Genomic DNA, 12,441 nt, shown 5'->3' with positions numbered 1-12,441 from the left:
TCTTAAAATACTGATTGGGACTAGTAGCGTCCCCCAAAATATTTTTTTTTTGCTAGTAGGCTACTTATGTGTATTTAAATGTCTGAAAGCTAAAATAAACATTATGTGGTTGAAAACACTGAATAGTTGTGATGACTACGTTTACATGCAGCCAATAACCCGTTCAAAACCGGGATATTAGCAATAACCCGGTCGCGAACGGCCATGTAAACACCGGCAAAAACCCGAATATGCTCATATCCCGGATTTTAAAAACCGGGATATTATACCTGGGGTACCCCTTTTCTAACCCGAATTTTTGGTCATGTAAACGCGCATCGGCATATCCCCATAGTGATGTGTGTTCTGCGCATGTTCTATTCGCAAGGAATCTTGGTCTTTTGAGTAGAGAAACTTCTCGGCGCATACAAAAACCCGCGTGCAGTATACCGGAAGTAAACATGGCGAGACGCAGCACAGCATACTTTTGGAGCGAGGTCAGTAATGTTACCAGCACCAAAGCGCAAACAAAGGCGATCGCTATCTGCCCCGAACTATTCATTATCCGCGTGCTGCTGTTGTTGTTGTCTTTGGATACAGGAAGAAGAATCGGAAATGACGCATATTACGTCTTAAGGTTGTCCGTACGTCCAGACGCTAACCGCGCGTCGCGTTTACATCGGGATATTGCAATTCCATGTAGGAGTAACTCTCTCTGCTCGCGCATGTAAACGGGTTATCCCTAATGTTTCAGAAACCCGAATAGTGACCTTAACCCGACCATAACCCGAAATTTGGCTGCATGTAAACTAGGGATGGGCGATATGGACTTAAAAATATATCACGATATTTTCTGCCATTTATTGCGATAACGATATCAATGACGATATAAATACAATACCATATTCACCACTGTTTTTGGCTACAAGTGATAGCTGCATGCAAAGTAAAATGTACCCTTCACCAAATAGGCTCCTATAAAATACCAATTACCATACATAAAATAATAATCAAAAAACAGTAAAACAGTAAACACCATCCCTTGCAGAAATGGAAAAGTTGCATACGTTTCTTCTGTAAAAGTGCAGATAATGTTTAAATAGTGCAACTATACTGAAAAACATCACACAGTAATAATTAAAATCATTTACAAGTTTGAAATATAAAAAATCTAACAACGAATAGTTATACTAATACTACTACGAATTCTGATACTAATAACAATATAAACCACATTAAGGATTGATGAGCTGCTGGGTTCATGAATATCATCACGTCTGCGTTTGCGCATTAGTTTCTGCTTGCTCAAAGCTGAATAATTCCAAATGAACTCCATTATTTTTACAGGAAAATACAACAAATAATATAATTTACATGTAGACGTCATGTACACTTCAATTCTGCGTGGTATGTAAGACTCTCTCTCTCTCATCGAGTGCGTGAGAAACACGGAGCGCTCTCAGCAGTGACAGCACGTCATGCGCCTCAGTGTTTACTGCGCGTCAAATACAACACTGTGTATTCATTGAGATGAACTGATATAGTGGGCTTTACGGATCACTTGACGGAGAGCGACACTCTCAAGCGCTCAGTCAGTGTTCGGCGAGATGGGCGGATGAAAATCTGTGTGTACCAGTCCCAGATTGTAGAGGTACTCGTTTAGCGATAAACTTCACCTCAGCTCCACGTCCGCCTTCCGCCATGCGCGTGAGCTGCGAATGCGTCCCGTCATAGGCTTTATCGTTATTATCGCGGGAAGACTAATTCTTATCGTGAGGAAAAATTTTAACGATATATCGCAAACGATAATATATCGCCCATCCCTAATGTAAACGTAGTCAATTGACAGCACTGAGCGCGTCCGTCTCTGGCTCAGCGCCAGCACGTTTGAATTTAGCAGTTGATCACGTGATGCACCGACCGTTCTAATCACACCGGTACGTGCGAAAGGGTTAATAAATATGCCTCTATATATTGAAGGAAAAAGTGCTTTATTTGTTATTTAAAATAATGGTGCTGATGATTTTTAGAGCCCCCACAGGTGTAGGATTTTACTGCTTTCATGGGAGCTCATCCTCTCTCTATGGGTGCTCAGCTCCCACTGGCTCCCACGTAATTCGAACCATGGTTATGTCTTTTGACGTTATGTCTAACCTCAACTTTGTGGTCATCTATAAGCTAGTTAACTCTTAAAAATGCTTCTTGTAACTGGAGTTTTGGTGTTCTTTGTGAAATATCTTTTACTGGATCAATTACAACTAGTTTTGATTTTGCCACATTTACACGTCAAGTCAAATATATTTATATAGCGCTTTTCACAATACAGATTGTATCAAAGCTGCTTCACAGTATCAATCAAAACAACTTAACAGTGTTTGTTTATTACTGGAAAAAGACATCCAAGTTTGGTAGAGCTGACCAGTAGGAAAGGGTTAATTGTTGATGTTTGGGTCCTGATGGGGAACGATTATGATTAAATGAAACCACCTGCTTTGACTCAGTTTTAATGAAAGTCTTGCTTTCTGTGGTGTTTAGTTGAGTTTCCTTCAAGTGTCATTGCTGATGCATTTGCTCGTGGTTTGGACAGTAGATGTTCCTGCACTCCTCATGCACTCTCACAAATCTTTAGATGAGATTCATGTGAGCTGTATCATGGATCGAGACAGTGAGCTCTCAGTACTATAGCCCGGGAGATGTAACTCATGTGGCGTGCGTGCATGGCATGCAACTCAGGCACTCGCATTGTGCAAAAAAAAAAAAAAGAAGATCAAAATCTAGGTTGGTTTCCTATTGCAGCTGCATTAAAAAAAGGTCAGCACAACGTATTTCTCTGTAAATATGGTCTGTTTTACCAGTAGGAAAACTTCTCTTTAAAGTCAACCAAATCAAAATTGACCCAGTTTAATTTATTAATGCACAATCCTGGTTTTATTGTAAACGATTCTACAAGCAAAACGATTTTTCGCTTTCATAATAAATTCCTTGCGGATGAGAATAGAGGGCGAATTAAATGGCCTTATGCTTATAGTGAGTTTCTGACTCTTGAATGTTATCCAGAAGAGGCCTGCCGTCCAGCTGCCTCGCAGCGATTTCAAATGAGTTAGGGAAAATAAATGTAATCGTGGTCTGCTGTTTTTCTGTGACCGCCTTAAACCCATGAGTTTCTCACTGAGAAATTGGGCATTGTTTGGCACTGCCAGGTTTCACAAAGAGGCTTTGATTGAGATTATGCATTTTTATGGTCCTCTCATAGTAACAATTGTGAAGTTTTGCCTGGTCTTGGTTGAGGAACTGGGAACGGTTTCTTATTCTAAACTTATAGGCTATTTTATTAAAGTAAAGAAACTGATTTCATGGCGTTTAAGCGTCGTACAGACTGTCAATCCAAATCAGATTTTTGTGCATATCGGATTGGAATCCGATCAGATTTAGCAAGTGTGTACCGCAAAAAAATCACATGAAATGCGATTTTTTTTTTCAATTAATTTTTTACAAATCCGTTACGAGCTACATTCACATGTGGTTTGAAATCCTATTCAAATCACATTTCTGGAAATCAGTTTCAGTCTGATTGGAGTTCACGTGGTTTATGTGACTTTCTCACGTTAACGTGAGATTGTTGTTATAGGAAAGAAACAAGGTTGTGTTGTTGCAAAGTGCAACAACACAACCTTGTTTGGTTGTGTTGAGCAGAAAATGACGATATGACGGAGACACATTTTGAAACCTGCGGAGATGACAGCAGAGAAAAAAGACGCTCATACCCGCCTCTAGTGTTGTCATACTGTCATCCAGTGATGCTGGAATTCGATACCACAGGAAAAACTCCAATATATATAATGGCGTACAGATAATTTGTTGTTATCATCTCATAATTTTTTATAATTTGGGTAATTTTGTTGTAATTGCTTACAGAACAGAGGGAGGCTTTATTTAAATCGTTGAACTACAATTCCAAAGACAAGTAAACCATCAGTAATAAAATAAAAACAAACAAACAAATTGCATATTATAGCACAAATAAATAAAATAGAATAAATAGACAAATAAAGTTTTTTTGGTGGGTCTTCAAGTATTCAAGTAAGAAAAACTTCACAAATGAAAGTAATCAGATGTAAAATAACACTGCATAGTTTTCATTGTAAAAATTAAATACAGATTAATGCTTATAATTAAAGTTACAAAACAAGACCAGCGAATGATTTTCTCTGTCTTTTGTTCTTTGATTAACATGACAGACAGCAGGAGGTTTATTAGGCTGCTGTCACTTTAAGAGCTTATGCACAGATCCAATATACTGTTACAATACGCGTTTTCTCTCAAATATTACTGATATACTATAACTTAATATTCATCAAGACGGGCATTTTGAAATAATTTTGTATGTTTTTGACCGTCTAATTGCAATAAGCCACAAAAACTAAGTCAATTTAGTACTCTCGATCTGTTTTAGGCGGCTTTATGAGAGCACCACTTATATAGATCAGTGGTGTTTGGTGAGAGCTCGAATACAGTACAAGCACTATTCAACCGGAGTGTATGAGACAAGTGAGTGACAGGAGGCGGGGTGTGTGTCTGCTCGCCGTCGGAGAGAAGATAGAGAGAGCGTGCAGCTGGTATCGGTGTATCGATACTGCAGAAAAGGAGTATTGGGACTGTTTCGGGTGTTCCAGTATCAATACACATCGAAGTATCGATATTTTTGACAACACTACCAGCCTCCTACGTTTATCCTACAGATTATCATGTTGTAAATAAGGCTACGTCTACATTAATCCAGATACATTTGAAAACTGCGTTTTCGTTTGAAAACGCTCTCCGTCCACACTAGCGTTTTCAGCCGTTTTCCGACGTTTCAGTGTGGATGAGAAACTTTTAAATTCACCTTACTGCGCATTCGTGAAACCTCACAAAAGCTCACTGAGATGATACAGATGGAAAAATAAATAATAAAGTTATCGGTCAATTCTTGTTCTAACAGGATAATTTTATTTAGCAAAATATCTCACCATCACTGATGCGTCCAGGTCGCACTCAGTCACCATATGTTTGGTCTAAAACGCAACTGCTCTCCTGTATTGCCGCAGGACAGCAAATGTGAGTACATTTTCTGTCATCTTTGCAGTACTGTGATATGAAGAGTGAGCAAAGTAACATATTTTAGCAACAGTGTAAAAGTGAATAGCACATAACAGGCACAATACCGGTAAACATGAATATCTAATTGGTACAACATGGATCCCATGACTAAACTTGCGTCATCGTTTTCAAATACCTCCAGCTTCACAGCTACAACGCGAAAACGGCGTTTTCAAATTTAACCGCTTTGGAGAGCGTATTCCAAAAGCTAAGTTTTCGTTGACTTAAAACGCCGTCTCAGTGTTGACCGAAGGTAGCCTGGTTAAAACCAGACCATTCTCAGTTGTAACTGAGTTATGGTCTGGCAAAGCGTCATAGACAAATCATTTCCAGAGGGGCGTCACCAACGGACGTCGCGGATAGACCTAAACCCAATCAGAGCGATGAAGGAGATGACGTATGCAGAGGGGCGGAGACACATCTCCGAGTGTTGTTCTTTGCTCGGTTTTTAACAAAAAGGAAACGTTCAAATCGCGTAAAACAGACGCGATAGCTGATTCGAACGAGTGATGTTCGACGGCGGCATCCATCTTTGTAATGTAGGCTACAAAATCTGCTTCAAAATCCCAGCGCTGTCGTCATCGTGTAAAGCCCGTCCCAACGTTTCTGATTGGTGCCTCGATTTCGGCGGATTGGAAATGAGCTTGAATGAGCTCTTTGCCAGACTAACTTTCAGAGCAAATCTAAATTTGCCGGAAGTTGTCTGGGGTTTCCCAGGCTAGACAGAAGGCCAAAACGGAGCAACATGACATCATGACTTTGCGTAAACATACACGCCACTTTCAAGTCAAGTGGCGTGTTATCTATACGCATTTTGAGCTATCTGCGTGTATGTCCACGCCGAAATCTTTTGCGTGTATGTCTACGCCATTAAATGTCCGAGTGATTCCGCGTGTATGTGTACGCCGTTAAATGTCCGAGCGAAACGAAGCAAAATCTATATCTACATCTGTGGAGCGATATTTCTTTTCCTAGGATGGTAGGAGAAGACTCATAAATGGTATTAACCCCAGTGACGGGTAGGTTTAGGGACCGGGTTGGGGTAGGTCATATATTTATATATACATAATACAGTAATATAACGTTAAGTCAAAGGCGTTGATAAACACGCTGAAAAGCGATTATGCGTGTTGATAGCATGCCAAAAATGGAAATACGAATTGGCGTGTCATACATACGCCATTTCATGAGATCAGTCTGAACGGAGAGAAAAATATACGTTTTCAAATGAAAACATATTAGTGTGGACATGGTCTAAGACCGCATCTGTATTTCAAACCCCTCTATGTTGCTCTGTTGTTGTTGTTTTTGGTGTATACCTACCAATGCAATGTCATTGCCATAGAAACCAATGCAGATATTCTAGAAAACAAAAGAGCACCACGGAACACACAAATCGGATCTGGGGTGCGTTTCCCAAAAGCATTGTTTGCCAACTATGGTCGCAAGTTCCATTCCACTCTATTGGTAACGACGGAACTTGTTGTGTGACCATAGTTGGCTTTGGGAAACGCATCCCTGAATGGTTGCATAACACAATGTGGACAGTCAATCATTTTAGATCAGATTCCAATTAGATACACAAATTATCAGATTTGGACTGTCAGTGTGAATGTAGCCTGGCTCGTACACACCGGGACAAATATCGGCGCGCGTTATTCGTCAGCGTTTTTCAACGCATTTTTTGTGTTCACACCCAAGCGATTTTGGCTGACGATGAGCCGAGTGAACATGCAAATTCATTCCCTGACATTAGATGGCCCCCATTTGCTCTGCAATACCACTCCATAACAGTTCTCTTTTATCAAGATTTTTGTAGTCGCTGTCGCGTTTGTCATATAGTTCTTTATGTTCCGACACCAACGAGACCAGCAGCTCTACATTCATCTTGCCTTGCATCTTCCTCATCTTTGATGCTAAGCGCTTTGAGTGCCTAGAAAAGCGCTATATAAATGTAATGAATTATTATTTTATTATTTATCTTATTTCTTCCCGGCAGTGTAGACGCTACTTGGCGTATATCTTCTTAGCCGTTACGTATGTGTGCTCGGCAAGACCGTTTTGTGTTTGAGCGCCCCCAAGTTGTGTTTTACTGTAACTTCAGAAGCTCCAGACACGTGAGCAAAAGCGCCAATCTCATTGGTCGGATAGTTTTTGACACGGCGCATCAAACTAAAAAAACGAACCCGATGCGTTTTTACAAAAAATGACGCTTTTATGCATGGCGTTTATCGCGTCGGTGTGCACACTCACACTGGCGCCCTTTGTTTAGTCACGAGGCGTTAAACGTCGGCGAATATCGCGCGCGAAATTCGTCCCGGTGTGAACAAGCCTTAGAGGATTGATTGATCCAAAACCTTTCATTGCTTCCTTAATGGTACTGAAAGAATTGTGATAAAAAAAGGATCATTAAGCAGAATTGGAATCTGCACCAGAATGATTCAATTCTGATTCTGATTTCCATCCATATTCATATATTCATATTATAGTCTTCTTATTCTTGTGTTGTGGAGTTGGTAGAATTGGTTCACAGTGCCTCTTGACTTGAACACAAATCTGTTCCGAGCTTGTTCTTGGATGCACTGCTGATGTTCTCAGGTTTCAGGCCTCTCGCTGAAGCCTCAACACCCCTACAGACAGACTATTTCAGGACCCTGCAGCTTTGTTGTGAAATATTGCGCCTCTGAGGAACCTTTTAGAAGCACAGTTCCATGAAGCAGAGTCAGAGGACCGTCCGGGAAACCTGCCAAAGGTGTTTTTCAGGACGGAAGGTGAACCAAATTGGGGGACTGAGTGATTGAAGGCTGCTGGGATTAATCTGTGGAGTGCGGCTGTGACTTTGCACCTTGGCTCATGTAGGAATGGGAGGTTTGGACGACCTCTTTCAGATTTGGCCCATGAGCTGATCTGGGAGTGATTGTACATTGTAAATCAGAGACGATATTGAGAAAGACTTGGAAAAATGTAAGGACTGGATGTTAATCGTTAGCATATAAGATATTTCAACAAGGTTATACAGGCTTTTAATAAATAAAGATGGATGTCTTTCAGACATTACTGTGAGTATAAATATGAAAATAATTACACAAAAAAAAAACACACACGAATAAAATGGCATAAAAATGCATATAGTCCTTCAATATATTTCAGGGTCTGTAAGATTTTTTAAAAGTAAATGATCACTTCTATTCATTAAAGAATCCTGAATAAAATGCATAATGGTTTCCACAAACAAAGCGGCACAACTGTTTTCAACATTGATAATAATCAGAAATGTTTCTTGAGCAGCAAATCATCATATTAGAATGATTTCTGAAGGATCATGTTACACTGAAGACTGGAGTAATGATGCAGAAAATTCAGCTTTGTATCACATTTTAAAATATATTAACATAGAAAACAGTTTTTAAGTTTAAAATTTTAAATAGTAAAAATATTGAACAATATTACTGTTTTTACTGTATTTTTCCATCAAATAAATGCAGCTTTGGTGAGCATAAGATAAAAAAAATCTTCTGGAAACCCCAAACTTCTAAATGGTAGTGTGCACCACATAAATATGTACAATCATTTTTAATATATGCAAGCTTGCAAAACACTTAATGACATTTTTTGTTTAGTGCACTTCATCAATAACCAGGTTTATATGGATGTAGTTCTGAGACTAGTGTTATCACATCATGTATTGTTGGCATGTCAGTGTATACAGTGGTAATCTGTCCATTCCTGGAGTTCCACAGAGTCTCTCATGCCTGCCAACCTTAGGGCAGATAAGTCCGGTCAAGGTGGAAATGCTTCATTTGGTTTCAGCCATTATCAACCAACCATGGCATATATTGCTTCAACTAAATTTAGGGCTGGGCGATATGGCCAAAAAAATGTATCACGATAATTTTTTTTATATCAGTCGATATCGATAATTAATGATAATTAAATGTCAAATCTTTATTTCTTTCAAGTTTGAAGGCATTTTTGCTACTAAGTGAAAGTTGTATAAACCAGAGCGTTAATTGTGGTTTTAAATTACTCAGTCTTATTGTCAGAACATATCATGACAAACACTTGCCAAACAGGTGAACATTTCACAAATCTGAGGTAGAACATTCAAACATTTGTCATTTTTCCGACTAATCAAACCACGAACGCCATTCATACAGTTCAGAAGTTCACTGAACTTCATACAGTTCAGCTCACTTAGCACGTCGTTCATGGTTTGATTAGTCGAGACTGTTTTCCAAAGATGGCTCCTGTCTGTATACACGAAGTGGACTGTCTTTATCTTTATCTTCTTATTAAACGGTCTGTACACTTACAAAGTTCTCAATGCTTTGTTTTGCATGTAGGGACCCTCATTATGTTACTGTGTTAGTGTGGGGCTATTTTGAGTCTTGTTAGTGGTATAAACTAGCGATTTCTTTTTACTTATTATATGCCCCCATTACTAGCGTTATACGCTAAACAGTTTTTAGAGATAAAACTCTTTACATTCGATTATCATGAAAACAAATCTCAGAGAACGGTTGACTAGGTACTAGGGGTGGAACGGTACACAGAAGTCACGGTTCGGTTCATACCTCGGTTCAGACATCACGGTTCGGTGCGATTTCGGTACAATGGAGGGAAAAGCAAAACAAAAATGCAGAAGGCATTCTATTTTTTAAATAAGTTTTATTAATAAAGGCATAGAACCAGTTTATTTGTAGTGCACTGACAATAGTTTTATATAATTCGTTTATTAATTAAATTAATAAAAAGACAAAAAGACCTTGCGATATGTTTGGTAATTGTACCTGAATTAATTTAAAATTAATTTGCTATATTTCAGATAAATATATTTGTTTTCCTTAATTTTAATTAACATTATTAATTAACAATGTAACATTATTCTCATCTGAATTATAAATAATTGATTTCTGTATAAAATAATACTACCATTAAAAACGCATTCGATTTTCTTTTTTAATCAATGTAGAATGTGTAAGATTAGCGCTCCGAGGACGAGAAATGAAAACCAATGCGATGAATGTCCAAAAGATGGGACCCACAGACTGTTTTGAAATGGAGTTGGATAAATATGTTTTGCTTTTAAAACAGTGTGTGTGTGTGTGTGTGTGAGAGAGAGAGAGAGATTTTGGTTGTGTGACAGTTGTAGGTTACAGTTTGACAAGAGTTTACAGTGTGACAAAAGCACAATGTTGTGTTTTATTGCGAGTGTACACAAATTTAAGTAAACACTTTGCAGGTTTAATGATCTGTATGAACAAAATGACGGAGTAGCTATGTTTTTTATGTTTCCACTGTTCGATCGCGGCCGCGCCTCTCTCTCACACACACACACACAAACACACACACTCCAGCATTGCAATCTTGACATCGCAGCCTGTTCATTATGCGGTCACACCAAACGCGAATAGAGCGTTAAATTCGCGTCTAGTTCGACGCTAGTCCAAAGCGAATAGGACGCGCGTATAAAGCCAACGTTTGAAGTGAACGCGCATTCAGAGCTAAGCCGATGGTACAGATTATGTGTCCCTAAAGAACCCGCGTATCTAACAGTAGTTCCGCATTACATTAATTAATTTTCACGCGAGTTTTATTTATTTTTATACCGTGTATTCTCCGTGTAAATTCGTGCACCGAACCGTGACGCCCGTACCGTTTCGGTTCGGTACGAATACATGTACCGTTCCACCCCTACTAGGTACCAATGTTTTATTAGACCAAAGGTTCATTTTGCGCCGGAGTTCTCCTTTAAGTGGTGAGATGTTTATGGTTGTTTTATGAAAGAATAAAGCGGATGTATTGATAAGAGATGATTGTTTCTGTTTTAGACTATAGTGACAGTACTTAGGACATGTGATCACAGGAGTAAGGTCAGTCAGACTAAAATCAGATTCCTTCAACGTGACTGAGATTTCCAGTGGTTTTAACAAAATTTGGCCAAATCAGATCAATTGTGTAAACTGGCTGATTTAAAGGTCTTGTGCAACAGGCCCGTTCAGTCATGATGATGTATTGAAAAGGCACATGGAGTTGTGTTGAAATCACAGACAGCTGGAATGCTATTTAAAATGGTGAACTTGTAAGTATGTGTTACAGAAGAGAAGAATCAGCTTTTATAGTTGTATATAACCTGTTTGCCATGGTCTGATTATTTAAATTACTGTGCAGATTTTCTAAAAAAAAAAAAAAAGGGAAATAATTTTCTTCATTTCCAGAAGAGAATAGAAGGGGGAAAAAAGTGTGTTTTAGTTTCTTTGGAAAATACTGTTTACCTTCTCTTAGTGAATATTGCAAGAGCGGTGGAGCATGAAAACCTTCATTATTTCTCATTGTTTTAAAGAAATGGTACAACATAATATGAAATGCTACTTTGAAATTTCTTTCAAATGAATTTTCTCCATGAGGAATTTTTTTAACACAAAAGAAACAATAAAACACATAAAAATGATTGATAATATGGCAGGCAAACCAAGTTTTGACAGCCAATAAATCTTTTAACTAAGAGGACTGTTTTATATATCCTGACAGTTGTTTGGATGTGTGTACAGAGAGTTGTGCTTTATTGCACTGCTGAAAGTAGACTTTTTTGGAAACGGATAATGCATCAGGATCAGTATGTTTTCAAGCTCATTGTTGTCAGCACCATAAACAGCATATCACAGTCTGCCATTATCATCTTAGTTTTCAAACAGTTTATCCAAAACATCTTGCAGTGCTTGGTTGCCTCTGAAGCTCCTCATTTAAGAGCAACATAATCCAGTGTTTCCCCTACCATTGTTTTGGGGGGGGGGGGGGGCGACCAGTCATAAAAAAGGAATTTGTGTATAACGCGGAATTTCACGGAATTTGTAAATTTTAGGAAAAAATAGAAAGCAGTTCAGTACACTTGAAATCAAATCGCGATGTAGACTAGTGTGTGTGAATATTAAAACACAAACAAAAGGTCTTCACGGCAACCCGTCAAAATAAAAGTTCGGTTTAACTTGACAGAAATATATTACTGTTGTACATTAGAATTTAGATATGTCCCAATGTAATAATACACTAACACTAATCCAAATAAATTATCATCAAAACAGACATTTTTAAGGAATAATCCATGTTTTAATTTTAACAGTAGGCTAAAGCTCATTGTGCAGCAAGTTATTTGACAAAAAGTTTATTTAATTTCATATGATTAAAATTGATGATAAATGATAAAATTTGTGTTTTATGTCTTCATTTTATTACCAGAAAAAACACAACACAGAATTAGTGTGAATTTTTTCATATATTTAAAAAAAAGAAATGTTGTATAAGTTTAATGATTCATAATACATG

At 38.3% G+C, this 12,441-nt stretch overlaps 1 protein-coding gene across 1 annotated transcript in view; it reads left to right on the top strand.

Annotated features, from left to right (window-relative positions):
- Positions 1-12,441, top strand: part of slc29a1a (solute carrier family 29 member 1a) — a 52,819-nt gene that overhangs the window by 31,164 nt on the left and 9,214 nt on the right. The window lies entirely within an intron of this gene.

Source organism: Rhinichthys klamathensis, unplaced genomic scaffold (assembly GCF_029890125.1).
Source record: "Rhinichthys klamathensis goyatoka isolate OS25496 unplaced genomic scaffold, OSU_Roscu_1.1 h1tg000072l_1, whole genome shotgun sequence".
Taxonomy (NCBI): Eukaryota; Metazoa; Chordata; class Actinopteri; order Cypriniformes; family Leuciscidae; genus Rhinichthys; species Rhinichthys klamathensis.
This window is presented reverse-complemented; position numbering and strand designations above follow the sequence as displayed.